Source organism: Chiloscyllium punctatum, chromosome 2 (genome assembly GCF_047496795.1).
Source record: "Chiloscyllium punctatum isolate Juve2018m chromosome 2, sChiPun1.3, whole genome shotgun sequence".
Taxonomy (NCBI): domain Eukaryota; kingdom Metazoa; phylum Chordata; class Chondrichthyes; order Orectolobiformes; family Hemiscylliidae; genus Chiloscyllium; species Chiloscyllium punctatum.
This window is the reverse complement of record NC_092740.1, coordinates 90,911,115-90,928,590: the sequence shown is the minus strand read 5'-3', so window position 1 is coordinate 90,928,590 and position 17,476 is coordinate 90,911,115.

Here is a 17,476-nt window from a genome sequence, read left to right as displayed (position 1 = left end):
AGTGCTCTTGGCCACTTTATAGGATCTCTCTTTTTCTTTAATACATTTCCTGACTTCCTTTGTCAGCCATGGCTGTCTAATCCCTCCCCGGATAATCTTTCTTTTCTTGGGGATGAACCTCTGTACAGTGTAATAAAATAAATGGGGATAGCCACAGAAGACTCCTGCACCACCTGCCTACCTCTCTTACCTTTCCTGGAGTTAACCCATCTACCTGACTGCATCTGTGGCTTTTCCCCCTTCCTATAACTGCCAGCCATCACACCTCCTAGCTCTTGTAAATTCCTCATTGCCTCTAACTACTGCTCTAACCGATCCATGTGATCTGATCAGATTCACAACCAAACACACTTTCTGCAGACAGAACCATCAGTAACATGGAACTCTCCTAATCACCCAAATCTGTCAGGAAAAGCTGACATCACTGTACTAAAGGTAAAAACTAGGTCAGCATTCCTGATGAAGGGCTTTTGCCCGAAACGTCGATTTTACTGCTCCTTGGATGCTGCCTGAACTGCTGTGCTTTTCCAGCACCACTAATCCAGAATCAATGTACTAAAGGCCATCTTTGCTCCTTATCAATCTACAGACGCAGAAAATAGCACTGTCTTACTTCTTTAAAAACATTGCTCCAGACTGACATATTACCCATATTACCCATGTTGCCCTTCGATGATATCATGACAGGTCTGATCATCTTCAAGTCCATTTTCTTGCCTTTCCCCAGCAACCTGTATTCCTTCTCTGATTAAAAATCTGTCTACCTCAGCCTTGAATATCCTTAATGACTCAACCTATACAGCCTTCTGTAGTTTAAAAAAAATCCACAGAAAGAATGTTGAGGTGCAAACCCTGTCTATTTCTCAGTCAAGCCTTGGTTATAGTTATGACATCATACTCCCGTATGTCTCCCTATCTGCATCCTCAGCTTGTCTATCTTATACCTCAGATTTCTTGCGTTAAAATACACTCCATTTAGCCTTGCTAAACTTGTATGTTTATTATCTAACCTCTGTTTCCTCTGCCTTCTGGACACATTTACTTGTTTTCCACTTTTAATTCCATCTCAGCCTCTCTCCTCTCTGAACTACTCGTCAGGATCCCATTCTCCTGCCAAACTAGTTGAAGTCCATCCCATTAGTATTAGCAAATTTCCCTGCAAAGGTAACCCCCCCCCCCTTCCAATTTTAATGTAATCTGTCAATTTGTACAGATCCTACCTCTTCAGAAATGGTTCCAATGCCACAGAAATCTAAAATATTCCCTTTTGCACTATCTCTGCAGCCACAGCTCTATTCTTTATCCACTACTATGCAGCAATTAGAGTAATTCAGAGATTATTACCTTTGAAACCCAGCTTTTCAATTTTCCTATCTTATTCTCAAAGTCTGCTTGCTGGACCTCATTTCCCTTTCTTCTCAAATTATTGGTCCCAACACGAACCATGACCTCTGGCTCTTCACCCTCCCCTTTCAGAATGCCTTGCAGCTGATACCCTTGACCCTGGCACATGGAAGGCAACACCATCATATCTGTGGTTGAAAAATTGCTTGTCTACTCCCCTCACTAATGTAATCCCCTACCACTACTGCCTTTGCACATTTCTTCCACACTGCACTTTGAGCAGTTGGACCACACAATGTGCTGTGGTCTCAGCTCTAGCTGGTCTCTACAGATGAAGCATCGCAGGTACCTATTTGCAAGGCCAATTAAGCAAGATACATTCGGAGGATTCCCTCAGTACTTGGCTGGTCTCATTCTTCTAATTGGCAGTCATCAATTCTCACTCTTCCTGAACTTCCTTAAATTACTGGTGACCACATCCTGAAACATGTTATCCATGACCCCCTTGATTTCATGAATGCACCATAGTGCAACAAAAACATCTTAACATCTGGCCATTGTGTGGTTTACAGTCAAAACTCTTTTCATTGATATCTTCTATTGCACACAGGTAAAATGTGGTTATCTTCTTCAGCCTGTAACTGAGGTGACTTATTTTTCTTACTTTACTTTCTTTTTCCTTTCAAAATGGATGATAATGGTTCTTCCATTACATCTAACATTGTATTCATCCAATTTTTCAATGACCCACAGCAAACTCTCTTCAGGCTTAAAACAACAGAATGGTTTATTCAAGCATTCACAATAAATGTTTGCAAAACACACATACACGCGCGCGCACACACGCACACCCACACACACGCACACACGCGCGCGCACACGCACACAAGCAAGGATGCACACAAAGGAAGTGAACAAAAGGAGAAAGGGTTACAAGTATAAATAACTTAAAACAGTAGTTAGTTTACATTAATCAGAGCCCAGTAAGCCACCAAATGTCCTGGTCTGAAGGAATATTTTTTCATAGGAGTTCAGATGAAGGAGATATTGTTAAAGTATAATCATAAAATTCTTGTAGGCTGGGAATTTGTTGACTTTTCCAGCAAAATATAGGATTCTTACCAAAAATTGGGTTTTGTTGGAGTCTGAGACTGGAGGTAAGCTTTAGTTAAGCCTGGAGAAAATAGTTCAAAGCTGGACAATTAAAACTTTTAAACTAACAAATGTTTAAGTCATGCAGTTGGTTCCTTTGATGGGACAATTCAACTTAACAAAGTATTTTCAATGTCTCTGGATGCATTGAGTAAATCTTATTCCTGTTATTTGTCAGTGAAGTATGAAACTAACAAATAGATCTATAGAGTAAATTACTATCCCAGTTAAGACAGAAATATTACACACAGAAGGACATTGTGTTAGCCTGTACATTGTATTAGCCTGGTCTGAGATTACCTAGGTAGGAACGGTCTCAGCTCTCCTTAAGGTTAGCTCAGCATTGTAGGAAGAAGATAAATGTCCTTCTTCATTTCGGCACAGTAAGTCCTGATATCATATCTCCGATATGACACACTCTCTCTCTGCTGCACTGACCTCCCACCAAGGCTCATGCTCTGCCACTGTCGCTCTTGTTTGCTGCATCTTCCCTTACTTGCTCTCGCCCACCCCAAACTGTGACACCGCTAACATTGCATGCCCTTTGTGCTGTCCACTCACTTGCTCAGGACACTGCCACATGGTTAGTAAGGTTGTGGATGCCACCAAAATTGGAGGTGTGGATAGTGAAGAAGGTTGCCTGAGAGTACAATGGGATTTTGATTAGATGGGCCAATGGGCTAAGGAGTGGCAGATGGAGCATAATTTAGATAAATATGAGGTACTGCACTTTAGAAAGGCAAATCAGGGCAGGATTTAGATAATTAATGGTAAGGTGTTACTGAACAAAGAGACCTTGGAGTGTAAGTTCATATTTCCTTCAAAGTAGAGTTGCAGGTAGACAGGATAGTAAAAAAGGCAGTTAGTATGTGTGCCTTCATTGGTCAATGCATTGGTTAGGTCACTTTTGGAATAATGTATGCAATTCTCGTCTCCCTGCTACAGGAAGGATGTTGTGAAACTTCAAAGGGTTCAGGAAAGATTTACACGGGTGTTGCCAGGGTGGAAGTGTTTGAGCTATAGGGAGAGGTCAAAAAGGCTGGCACTGTTTTCCCTGGAACATTGCAGGCTGAAGGGTGACCTTATAGGGGTTTATAAAATCATGAGGGGCATGGATCGGGTAAACAGGCAAAGACTTTTCCCTGGGGTGGGGGAGTCCAAGTAGAGGACATGGGTTTAAGGTAAGTGGGGAAACATTTAAAAAGGACCTAAGGGGCAACTTTTTCACACAGAATGATGTGTGTATGGAATGAGCTGCCAGAGGAAGTGGTGGAGGCTAGTACAACTACAACATTTAAAAGCAACTGGATGGGTATATGAGTACAAAGGATTTACAGGGATATTGGGCAAATGCTGACAAACAGGACTAGATTATTTCAAGATATCTGGTCAGCATGAATGATTTGGATCATCTGGTCAGCATGAATGACTTGGACTTTTCTGTGCTGTACAAGCATATGACTCTATGACCTTGGAGTGCAGGTTCATAGTTACTTGAAAGTGGAGTTCCAGGTGGACAGGATAGTGAAGAAGGCATTTGGTATGCCTGCCTTTATAATCAGTGTATTGAGTACAGGAATTGGGAGGTCATGTTACAACTATACAGGAAAATAGTTTGGCCACTTTTGGAATTCTGTGCAATTCTGGTGTCCGTGCTACAGGAAGAATGTTGTGAAACTTGAAAGGGTTCAGGAAAGATTTCCAAGGATGTTGCCAGAGTTGGAGGATTTGAGCTGTAGGAAAAGGCTGAATCGACTGGAGCTGTTTGGCCTGGAGCATCGGAGGATGAGGGGTGACCTGATAGAGGTTTATAAAATCATGAGGGGCATGGATAGGATAAATCAGCAAGGTCCTTTCCCTGGGTGGAGGAGTCCAAAACTAGAAGTGAGAGAGGAAAGATTTGGAAGGTGAGAGGGGAAAGATTTAAAAGGGACCTAAGGACCAACCTTTTCATGCAGAGGGTGGTATGTATATGGAATGAGCTGCCAGAGGAAGTGGAAGAGGCTGGTACAATTACAGTATTTAAAAGGCATCTGGATGGGTATATGAATAGGAAGGGGTTAGAGGGATATGCACTGGGTGCTGGCAAATGGGACTAGGACTAGATTTACATAGGATATCTGGTCAGCATGGATGAGATGGATTGAGAAGTCTGTTTTCATGTGGTGCAACTTTGTGACTCAATGATTCTATTTCCCAAAGTAGCTGCCTGTCTCTCATCTCAGGAACAAAACAGCCCATATTTGGGTAAAAAGACTTAAAACAGATAAATGGAATGTAATGCCAAGCTAGATTAATGACACAAAAAAAGTTGACTTTAAATCTTAAACATGTTTTGATTTCAGAAGTTGATAAACAAAAGCTTATGTCTTTGGTAATGTATGGATGACAGTCTTTGTTGTTTAGTTAGGTTACCAGTAGTGTTGACAAACAAGGACAAAGCCCGAATATGAGCAGAAATTACTGAAGGTATGACAGCATCTGTGAAAAGAGAGCAGAGTTAACTGGACTGACATGTTACCTCTACTTTCTCTCCACAGATGCTGCCTACTGAGTTTCTCCAGCAATTTCTGTTTTTGTTTCAGATTTCCAGCGTTGGTAATTCTTTGTTTTATTTAAGGTTAAAGCCCAGTTGATAATTGTTTAGTCTGAGATATAATAATTCTAGATAATTTTTCTCATAACAGTAAAAAATTGAGCTTGCAGTGTCCCACCTCAACACACCACCATGTTCCTGGCCAACATGCCTGTCTCGGCTCCACTATAGTGCGTCAGTGTGGCTCAGTGCATGCTGGAAGAACAGCATCTCGTTTTCTATCTGGGGACACTTCAACCTTCAGGATTCAATATCAGGTTCAATATTTTTAGGGCTTAAACACCTTCATCCTTGACCTTTAGCCACTCTGACACTCTAATCCTTGTCAGCACATGAGCTGCTTTCAGCACAGCCAACACGGTTTCACTTACTTGGCCCCAATATCAGTTTTTCTCCTTCCTGGCTTACCACTAACCATCCTTACGTTGACTCTCCTGCTCCTCAGATGCTTCCTGATCTGCTGCGCTTTTCCAGTGCCACACTTTTCGACTTTGACTTTCCACCATCTACAGTCCTCACTTTCTCCTCCTCTCTACAGGTGCTGCCAGACCTGCTGAATTTCTCCAGCAATGTCTGTTTATGTTGTAGTAAATTTAATTGGTCCTGGAATATACTCTTTTACGAGAACTGAATTACCTGATGGCATTTTATCCCTTAACCACTCTTACTTTACGGTGAAAAAAAGACATTAATGTGATTTAATAACTTTTTATTTTCTTAGACTGGCCATTTAAAAATTAACAATTGTTACACAGTTGAGTTCTAATTCTAAGGCAACTAAACCCAGACTTTGTTTCTTGCACAGACATTTTGTAATGTGCCTTTGGAGTCAGCATGTGTTACATATTTGTAAACTCAGTCAGTGATCAATCTTTAGGAGCAGCACTTCTTAAACTGTAATTGCAAATGCTTGAGAATTTAAATCTGCAGGTGCAATGTGGAAAGGTTGGTCAGTGTGAGGTTTAGTGTTGCTGGCAATTATATTTGGAAGCTTACCAATGTACACAGGCCTAATAATGAGGATTTTCTTTTGTCATCTGGGAGGGAGAAGTCATAAATTAATCTTTTCATGGAAAAGTGATTTCGTAATCACTTTTCCTGCCTTCTAATCTTGGTTCCTCTGGATAAGGCTAGAAATATGCATTGAAAAAATATTAGCCAACCTGTCATCATCAAAATTTCAGGACAGGCCTGACCTCTGTTTTCACCAGGGTTATAGATAACATGGTACTTTTCAATGGATGTACCAACTGCTACATCCATTCATACTGCTTAGAGACAAGTCACAAGAAATTCCTAATTCTGCACACTTGATTTCACTTTTGCTCCTGGCTCATCATTCTTATTGTAATAGTGGAAATTGTACCCTATATAAGGTCAATCAGAGAACCTGCATTAAGACTAGAAGATTCAAAAACTAGTTAGTGCTATTCTGTGACACTTCTATATCCCATTAAACAGTTAACAGTTGTCCCAAAATATCTGTTTTGTAGTTATGATTTCAGTTGGATACATCAGCAGTTTACCCTTACCTGTAGGAGTAAATTACTGCAGGTGCTGTAATCTGTATTGAAATCGCCAGCATTTGCTGTTTTTAATACCTATTACTTGTGTTGCCATGAGGGAATTAATAACCGGATGGGTAATTGTCTATTCATATATGAAAAGGGACATATATTGCATCTGCACAGATGACACCGGTTTTCACTTACATAGTGACTGAGTTCCATTTCCAAACAATTAGAACATATAAAACTGTTGATATTTGGACATTTGTAATTAGGTTAAAGTTAAGAATCACACAACGCCAAGTTATAGTCCAACAGTTTTATTTGGAAGAACTAGCTTCCAAATAAATCTGTTGGACTATAACCTGGTGTTGTTCAATTTTTAACTTGATCCACCTCAGTCCAAACAAGCAACTCCACATCATGTATTAAGGTAGCTTCAAGCATTGCCTTCAGTTCCATTCTTCTTACTTATGCAGATTATATTATACTGTGTAAAGACCCATGTCATTTTATTTTTGTGCTTTTAAAAATTGTGGACTCAAATGAGAAGAAAATGTTTGAAACCCAGGGATTTACAAGGACAGCTGCAACTTGTGAAATTAAGGAATTTGCTACCATTTGTGAACCATGTTTGTATAGCTGTGGGTTCTAGCAATGTGCACATGAACTGGAGCCAACGGTTTGTTTACAAGTGAAACTGATTTGTTTGTGGAATGAGGACCAGTTATCAATGTCAATAGTACTTAGCTTGCCAATAACTATATGATTGGCAGTCAGGTGGTTGAACAGCTTGAGCTGTAAGCAAGATAGAAAGAAGCAAGTCTGACCAGAAGAGAAGCCACCAGTCTGTTGTAGCCAAGATACAGTCTCTGTCAGTTCTCTGCACTAAGCCACTTTGAAACCTGAAGACAAATCTATCATTCAGCAAATGTGACTATGTATTTGGATAACTCCAAGATCTTTCATAAAAGAACCAGCTATTTTCTGCCTCTTACAAACTAGTGGAAGCATTCAGACAAAAAAGGTCAAGGAAAATCTTTTGGATCAACATGAATGATCCCAATAAATCTTCGGAAAAAATATCATAGAACGGCTTCTCCAGTTTTCCCTCCACCTCCTGAAATTTCTCCCCATTTTGTGTCTGTGTACATTTTGGGGAGGAGTTTATAAGGGATTTAGAGTTTAAGTTGTAGAGTTTACTTAATTCCTTACCTGTAGCTAGAATTTAAATACATGTAATAAGTATTGATTTCTATCAAATATTGCTATGATGCAGAGACAGTTGAACCAAATCAGACTTTCCACCTCTGCATTCCCAACAAAGTAAAATTCAACTGTCAAAGACCCTCAATAGTCACTCCAACAGTTCCTGACCAGACTTTTGAATAACCAATCCCAGACTGTAAAGACTGTGCAGAATTTGTTCTGTATCTCAAACAAAAGACTTAATTACTTATTAAATGGTAATAACTTTAGCAGAGGAAAAATTAAACAAGGTAAACTGATTAATGTCAATATTTTAAACATGAAACATTGATTTTCAGTCCTCATGCACACAAAAGACAGACAGACAAACAAATAAACATGATTTAGTGATAATAAAAGAAAATGACAAAACCGGCCAGATTACATAAATGGATTTTAAAATGTGTTGTTTCATAGGCGTAGATGTGATCTCCATGATTGTTTTTCTGGAACTGCCAGTTTGGGTCACCTTCCCAGTTCACTCAGGTCAAGGTAATAATACTTCTCACTTAGTTTTCTACTCTCTGGGATTCCTAACTTTGGAGAGGTTTTAAATCTTTATGTTGTGTTGTCTGCAGCCAAGCTCATCTCCTCCAACAAACGTAATTTAAAAACAGTTCCAGCTTTGACTGTCCCCTGATAGACTGATCATCTTTTCCAAGATCTCCATTACTGTTCAATATCTGCTCAGACATGGGGTCTCTTCTAGACTGATAGTACTGACCTTATTAATAGCCCTGGCCTCACAAACAAACAAAAGCGTATTTGGTCTGTTCTTTTCCTTACCACAAACTATTTTATGAAGTCTACAAGTCACCTTCAGTTCCGAACCAAGTTCTCTAAACAAACAAAAATAAAAACAATGAAAAATCAGATTACTTACAGTTTGGAAACAGTCCCTTCAGCCCAACAAGTCCACACTGACCCTCCAAAGAGTAACCCACTCAGACCCATTCCCCTACTAAGGCACCTGTTACTATGGGCAATTTAGCATGGCCAATTCACCTGAACTGCACATCTTTGGACTGTGGGAGCACACCCATGCAGACACAGGGAGAATGTGCAACCTCCATGCAGACAGTCGCTGGAGGCTGGAATCAAACCCGGGTCCTGGCACTGCGAGGCAGCAGTGGCTAACCACTGAGCCACCCTATTTTAACAGCATGGAGACCCAGTCTGTGTTTTCTATCAGCTTGGGTCTGAAAATCAGATAGTTTGGAGATTTAGTGTATTTCTTTTGCAAATTTTAGTTTTTTTAAAAGTCTGTGGGATTAACTGGCCTTGATTTCTGATGTGATACCGAGTTTTGAAATTTGATGATAAAAATCTTCTTCTTGGCTTTCAATAGTAATGGACATGAATGCATGTGGAGAATCAACTAATTAGGCTGAAATTAATTATCAGGTATTCTACGTAATCTTATGCATTCCGATTTGCACTGATATTCAATCACAGGATCCCAAACAATTCCACTAATATTTTCATTTCTGACAAATCACCATTAAACCCAAGAGAATATATTTTGCCTGTTTAGTTTACAGATGAAAGTAACTCACATCCAGTTTTAAGTTGAACCTTTGATGATTCTCGCAATCATTCTGTGGTTCATCTTTCGGGATATGAATGGACACATTTTGGTAAATAAAGGACACACTAAGTGTTGTTGCAAGCTGGAAGAGCAGCACTTCATTTTCCACTTGGAAACTCTACAGCCTTCTGGACTCAGTATCGAGGTCAACAATTTTAGGGCTTGAGACATCTTATCCCCTGTCCTTGCACCAACCCTCACACACCACATCACCACCACGGTCTCCTATTACATACAACCTATTGTTAGCCACTAATTATCCTCATTAGTAGTTATTCATTCTCGTAGGCTAATCATTGTCGACATTTGACTGTCCAATTTTTCTCTCTCTTTGGGCTTTATCTCTACTAACATTTACTCCTTACTCCCTCCCCTCATTCTATGTTCTGCATAAAAAGAACAACTTTTTCTGAGTTACCATCAGTTCTGAGGAAGGGTCACCCAACTCAAAACATTAACTCTGATTTCTCTTCGCAGATGATGCCAGACCTGCTGTGCTTTTGCAGCAATTTCTGTTTTTGTTTCTGATTTCCAGCCTCCACAATTCTTTTGATTTTTAAATAATGTTGTTAACTGATGCTAGGAGCTTAGACGGATTGAGTTCAGCATGTTGGTAGTAATATTTTTGTTGTTGCCGTGATTGAATGGTTTGGCGCTGGGTATTTGCTATATGTAGAATTATAGATAGAAGTCTATAGATTCTATTTGGCGCAGGTATGGTACTGGTTTGCCATTTTAAAGTGGCTTTTCTTCAGCTTGTTTTGTTTCTCTTCCCATTTTACTCCTCCTCTTGTGTTTTTAGGAGCAGTTCCCAAATTGTAGCATCAAAAATGGGAAGGAGATCAAATTGCATCTATAACTAAGCCTGATGTACCAATTATGAGGAGATGGATCTCCTTTGCTGGGGTCAAGAATGGCTGTTTATCTTCAAGAGATGACTAATAGCAACCTAGAGGAAAGTTTGTTTCCACAGATGATGGCTAACAAATCCTGCACTGCACATTCACCTCCTCCATTTAAAAGATGAGCATCTAGTAATGAAGAACTGAAAGAGGAATCGTCACCAAATAAGAAATCTATCGTCTATTACCCTCTGTCCTGGCTTCTAAAGCATATACCAATTGATAAGACTACAGACGAGAATGTGATTTTTATCAGGTTGCTCATTCAAAAAGCTAACAGTCAGTTAAAGGTTAAACAACATGATTGATGTTTGTTGACATCATCATGACTAAATATGTTTGACATTTCACGAAAACCTGTCCAGTTATTTTAACAGATTCCAGAGCTACTGAATTGTTAAGCATAGGTCTATTTAGTGTCTGCCTTTCAACAAATGGTTTCATAGATAAATGTAAAATCCTGATAGATATTTGTTTAAGGAGGTCCAGCTGGCATGGATAAGAACCCACTTCGATTACCAAATATTGACATAAAGCAGAGTGTTTTTATGTTGTTCAAAACATACAATTGACAAGAGCTCAGAAAGCAAACACAGGCAGGTATAAGAACTGATAGTGATGCTTGAGCTAATGTTTGCTTCATGGTGTTTATATATACCATCTATTGTCTGCAGTATGTTGCCAATGACCTTGTTTTACAACCAGATTGCTAATGACTAGTCAGAGTTGCTACTTGTATAGAAGTGCATTACATGTAAGATTAAGGAGATTTCTTTTGGAATTTCCACTGTTATTCGTCAAAATTTAGCCAGTATGCGTGGCTTGAAACAACTGAGAATGAAATAAACTGCAACCATTTCCAAAAAGAAACAATATCAAAATATCTTTCAGTGATTTTCTTAATGTTCATCCAATTAAAGATTGAAAGACAGGAAATAGACAATTATTTATTTGGAACTTGCTCCAATGGCAAACATAGAATTAATATTGCAGAAATTCAGCTGCTTCATCAGTAGCACTCAATAATAAGAGGCGAAAAGAGTGCACCAACTCCACTGTGTGCAGAGGTGTGTTGAAAGGAGGTCTTATTGTGCAGTGAGTGGCATTCCTGCCTCTAATCCAGAAGGTCAGGGCTGGATGGCCCTACTCCAGGGCTGGATGACCAAGAAAGGTGCTTGTGTAATATGCTGAAAAATGTGTTGCTGGAAAAGCGCAGCAGGTCAGGCAGCATCCAAGGAGCAGGAGAATCGAAGTTTCGGGCATAAGCCCTTTGTTCAGAAATTAAACAAGGTAAACTGATTAATGTCAATATTTTAAACATGAAACATTGATTTTCAGTCCTCATTCACACAAGAGACAGACAGACAAACAAATAAACATGATTTAGTGATAATAAAAGAAAATACAAAACCGGCCAGATTACATAAATTGATTTTACAATGTGTTGTTTCATAGGCGTAGATGTGATCTCCATGATTGTTTTTCTGGAACTGCCAGTTTGGGTCACCTTCCCAGTTCACTCAGGTCAAGGTAATAATACTTCTCACTTAGTTTTCTACTCTCTGGGATTCCTAACTTTGGAGAGGTTTTAAATCTTTATGTTGTGTTGTCTGCAGCCAAGCTCATCTCCTCCAACAAACGTAATTTAAAAACAGTTCCAGCTTTGACTGTCCCCTGATAGACTGATCATCTTTTCCAAGATCTCCATTACTATTCAATATCTGCTCAGACATGGGGTCTCTTCTAGACTGATAGTACTGACCTTAATAATAGCCCTGGCCTCACAAACAAACAAAAGCGTATTTGGTCTGTTCTTTTCCTTACCACAAACTATTTTATGAAGTCTACAAGTCACCCTCAGTTCCGAACCAAGTTCTCTAAACAAACAAAAATAAAAACAATGAAAAATCAGATTACTTACAGTTTGGAAACAGTCCCTTCAGCCCAACAAGTCCACACTGACCCTCCAAAGAGTAACCCACTCAGACCCATTCCCCTACTAAGGCACCTATTACTATGGGCAATTTAGCATGGCCAATTCACCTGAACTGCACATCTTTGGACTGTGGGAGCACACCCATGCAGACACAGGGAGAACGTGCAACCTCCATGCAGACAGTTGCTGGAGGCTGGAATCAAACCCGGGTCCTGGCACTGCGAGGCAGCAGTGGCTAACCACTGAGCCACCCTATTTTAACAGCATGGAGACCCAGTCTGTGTTTTCTATCAGCTTGGGTCTGAAAATCAGATATTTTGGAGATTTAGTGTATTTCTTTTGCAAATTTTAGTTTTTTTAAAAGTCTTTGGGATTAACTGGCCTTGATTTCTGATGTGATACCGAGTTTTGAAATTTGATGATAAAAATCTTCTTCTTGGCTTTCAATAGTAATGGACATGAATGCATGTGGAGAATCAACTAATTAGGCTGAAATTAATTATCAGGTATTCTACGTAATCTTATGCATTCCAATTTGCACTGATATTCAATCACAGGATCCCAAACAATTCCACTAATATTTTCATTTCTGACAAATCACCATTAAACCCAAGAGAATATATTTTGCCTGTTTAGTTTACAGATGAAAGTAACTCACATCCAGTTTTAAGTTGAACCTTTGATGATTCTCGCAATCATTCTGTGGTTCATCTTTCGGGATGTGAATGGACACATTTTGGTAAATAAAGGACACACTAAGTGTTGTTGCAAGCTGGAAGAGCAGCACTTCATTTTCCACTTGTATAATATGACCAAACAGGTTGATTATCAAACTGTAAATCCTTCCAACACATGACAATGACATAATAGTGCAATAGTGGCAGAGATTCCTACTCAGCCATGTGCTGGGAAAAATAGAGGAGCCTCTATCATTACTATCCATAGCTGCAGACTATATCATCTGTGTAAAAGTATAGATTGTCACAGCAATTCAGACTGGTTGAGTGGGCAGGGGTGGCTGATTAGCTCCACTAGCTGAGTGACTGGTGTGCATCGTATTCGTGGAAACAGCATAGGCTTCAATTCATGTCCTGCCTGGTGTGGGTTCATGACCTACTTCCTTGCCCTACCTGTGTGGAGATCATGGAACTGTGCAGCAGACCTGCTTCTGGAGCAGAGAACTGAAGAAGAATGATGTCATGAGAGTAAGAGTTGCATTTATGCAGCATGTTTTATAGTTACAGGGCATCCCAAAGCACTTTAAAACCAACAATGTGCTTTGGATTGCCATAATTGCCATAATTGCTATAATGTACGACGCATTGCTGCAATTCTCGGCACAGCAAGCTCCCACAAACAGCAATGTGATAATGATCTGATAATTTGTTTTTATGATGTTAATTGAGGAATAAATATTGCCCAGAATACCAGGGATAATTCCCCTGTTATTCTTGAAAATAGAGCCATGAAATTTATTGTCTCCACTTTAGAAAACAGGCAGAGCCTTAGGTTCTAACCTTATCTGAAAGACAGTACCATTGATGGCCCTGGGCTGCTCCCTCAGTACTGCTTTGGAGTGTCAGGCTTGACTATTGCGCTTAAGTCTCTAGAGTCAGACTTGAACATAAAACATTTTGACTGAAAAGTGAGTGCTACCAATTGACTATAGCTGTTATATTAGTTGGCTGATAATGTGTAAATGAAGAAGAATATTGGTATAAGTTCATCAAATGAACTTTACATAAATCATGCACATGCACAGACCTGATATTCAATGACACAATAAAACAGCAATTTGTATAATAAACATTCTCAGGCACATCATAGAGGAACAAAGATACAGTACAGGGAAAGAGAGGATTCTTGTGAGAGTTGGCAGATATGACTGATAGCTGAGCATAAAGATTAGTGTTGAAAGAATTCCAAAACAAATAGAATGGCAACAAAGGTAAAATATTCAACAATGGAATTCTAGATAGTGAAGCTAAATGCTAACTCACCAATAGTGGAGCATGCATGAATAGAATACAAAAAGCTAGAGTCACACTATTGAATGGATCGGGCGTGGCGGGGGGGGGGGGGGGGGGTAGCATGTAAGGCAGGGAAGATGCTATGGAATGTGGGGTACAGACATAGAGGGATTTGTTGGCTAGAAAGGACATTTTAAATTCAGCAACAGGGTGATAAAGAGTGAGAGAAGCTGGAATTGGGACAGGTGAGTATATAAATTAGGAACAAGATGTTGATAGTGCAATTTTGAAAGTTCTGAGGTTCTGGGTAGATAACATTAAGCAGCAATTCATAGAGTCATAAAATTGTAAAGCAGAGAAACAGACCCTTTGGTCCAACTCGTCCATGTTGATCAGATATCCTAAATTAATCCAGTCCCATTTGCCAGCACTTGGCTCATATCCCCCTAAACTCTTCCTATTCATGTACCCATCCAAATGCCTTTTAAATGTTGTTATTGAACCAATCTCCACCACTTCCTCTTTCAGCTCATTCCATGTGCACACCACCCTCTGCGTGAAAAAGTTTTTACATTAGATTACTTACAGTGTGGAAACAGGCCCTTCGGCCCAACAAGTCCACACCGACCCGCCGAAGCGCAACCCACCCATTGCCCTACATTTACCCCTTTACCTAACACTACGGGCAATTTAGCATGGCCAATTCACCTAATGTGCACATTTTTGGACTGTGGGAGGAAACCGGAGCACCTGGAGGAAACCCACGCAGACACGGGGAGAATGTGCAAACTCCACACAGTCAGTCGCCCGAGGCGGGAATTGAACCCGTGTTTCTGGTGCTGTAAGGCAGCAGTGCTAACCACTGTGCCACCGTGCCGCCCGTGCCTAAGTTGTTCCTTAGGTCCCTCTTAAATCTTTTCCCTCTCACCTTCACCCTTTGGCCTCTAGTTTTTGATTCTCCCACCCCCAGGAAAAGACCTTGACTATTCAACCTATCCATGCCCCTCACAGAGTCATAGAGTCATAGAGCATGGAAACAGATCGTTTGGTCCAACCAGTCCATGCCGAACATAATCCCAAACTTAACAAGTCCCATCTGCCTGCTCCTGGCCCATATCCCTCCAAACCTTTCCTATTTATGTATCCATCCAAATGTCTTTAAACATTGTAATTGTACTTGCATCCACCATCTCCACATGCCATATGCAGACTACCCTCTGTGTAAAACATTTGCGTCCTATGTCTTTTTAAAATCTTTCTCCCCTCACCTTAAAAATGTGCCCCCTTGTCTTGAAATTCCCATCTTTTGGAAAAGACAACTGCCATCAACTCTATCTATACCTCTTGTTATTTCATAAACTTATCAGGTCACCTCTCAACTTCCTAAGCTCCAGTGAAAAAGTGTCCCAGCCTATCCAGACATGATCTTACAAACCTTTATAAGGTTACCCCTCAGTCTCTCACGCTCCAGGGAACATTTTCCCCAGCTTATTCAGCCTCTTCCTTTAGTTCAAGCCCTCCAACCCTGGCAACATCCTTGTAAATTTTTTCTGAACCTTTTCAAGTTTCACAACATCCTTCCGATAGGAGGGTGACTAGAATTGCACACAATATTCCAAAAGTAGCCTAAGCAATGTCTTGTATAGGCGCAACATTACCTTACAATTCCTATACCCAATGCACTGACCAATAAAGGCAAGCTTCCCAAATGCTGTCTTCATTATCCTATCTTCCTGCGACTCCACTTTCAAGGAGGTAGCTGATTAAAAAGAGCAGAACCTAACCAATTTGTAATGGAGGAGACTGCAGCTATCGATACTTGGAAAATAGAATGGAAACTCAACAAAATTAAATTATTGTTAACAAATGGCAAAATTTAAGGAATCAGAGCTAGGTGTTTAATGTATTACTTATCTAGCCATTAAGGGAATTTTATTCTTTAGGTAAGTAAGTAGACTTAAAATCGAATAAAAAGGGCAAGTTTTGGAGTGAACTGGGGGAAAACTTGTGATGTCCTCTTTTCTTCAGTTCAATATTACTGCTGCGTTTTAGTTTCTCCTTTGGGGAACTCTGTTGGAATTAGATATACACCATCATCAACAGTAAGATAAACAAGAACATTCAAGGAAATTAAATTCTCTTGAACCTGTATCATGTTTGGGATATATACCAAGATTTATGCATTGCATTCCAATTTGCAAACTTACTTTCAATTTTAACATCATCATTAGATATCTTCAGGTAACAGAAAGGACATCTTATGTAGGAACTTTTTCAACCAAAACATTTGTTTAATGCTCTTGTAATCTCTAGATGCTGTACTTTGTAGTATATTCACATTTTTGTTGCACATCTCTAACATCTGAATCTCTCCATATGGTTTGATGGTGCTATGTGACTGCTAATAGAGTGTTCCATGGCTTGTTATTGAGATTCAATTGCAGACTCCTGTTTCAGCTCTAATTCATATTAATAACTACTATTTGCCTGATTCAGTTTGGATTACAGTGTCCCATTCACCCTAGATAGTTTACTGGTTGCTTGCAATTGTTGAAATACCTCTTAGTGGACTGACTCCAAGGTTTGAAGATATTCTTAAATATATTAAGCTCCTCTTGCAGCTCTTTGCTCATTTTTGTAATGATTGAACATACAGTTCACTTTAGTGAATAGGGTTGCGGTACCGACTATACTATCTGAAATTATTTTAAAGATCTGAGACGTCCTCTGTGTGAGACTAAAAAGTTCTTTCTCACACTCTGATCTGAGATTACTCAAATATGGTGGCCACCATCTTGCCTGTAGAGGTTCTTGAAATTTCATTGGTTTTCATTTATGATTCAACTAAAATGAACCTCTCCTCAACTGCTGTTACTTTAACTTTACAAGTCATGCTGGTTGAGGACCTTCTGTTAAGTCTTCTGTAGCTTTGCCAAGAGTTTGTTGATCTCTCATGGTATTGAGTTAGAGCTGATATCATCTGACTCTTGAGGATTTCAGTCTCTTTCTCTTTTGTGTAGTGGTCTGGTTTTCATCACAGGAGTGATTTTCAAGAGCTGTGATTGCTCTTGTTTCTTTTGCAACCACCAAGCAAAAAAGATTCAATGCTAAACAAAAGCATCAGACTTAATGGGAATGGCATACAACATTTTGGAGATCATTTCCATTGTATTTGAGTAAAACTTGCATCTATCGTCTCACTCCGATCACCTTTACCTGGAGTTGAATGGAA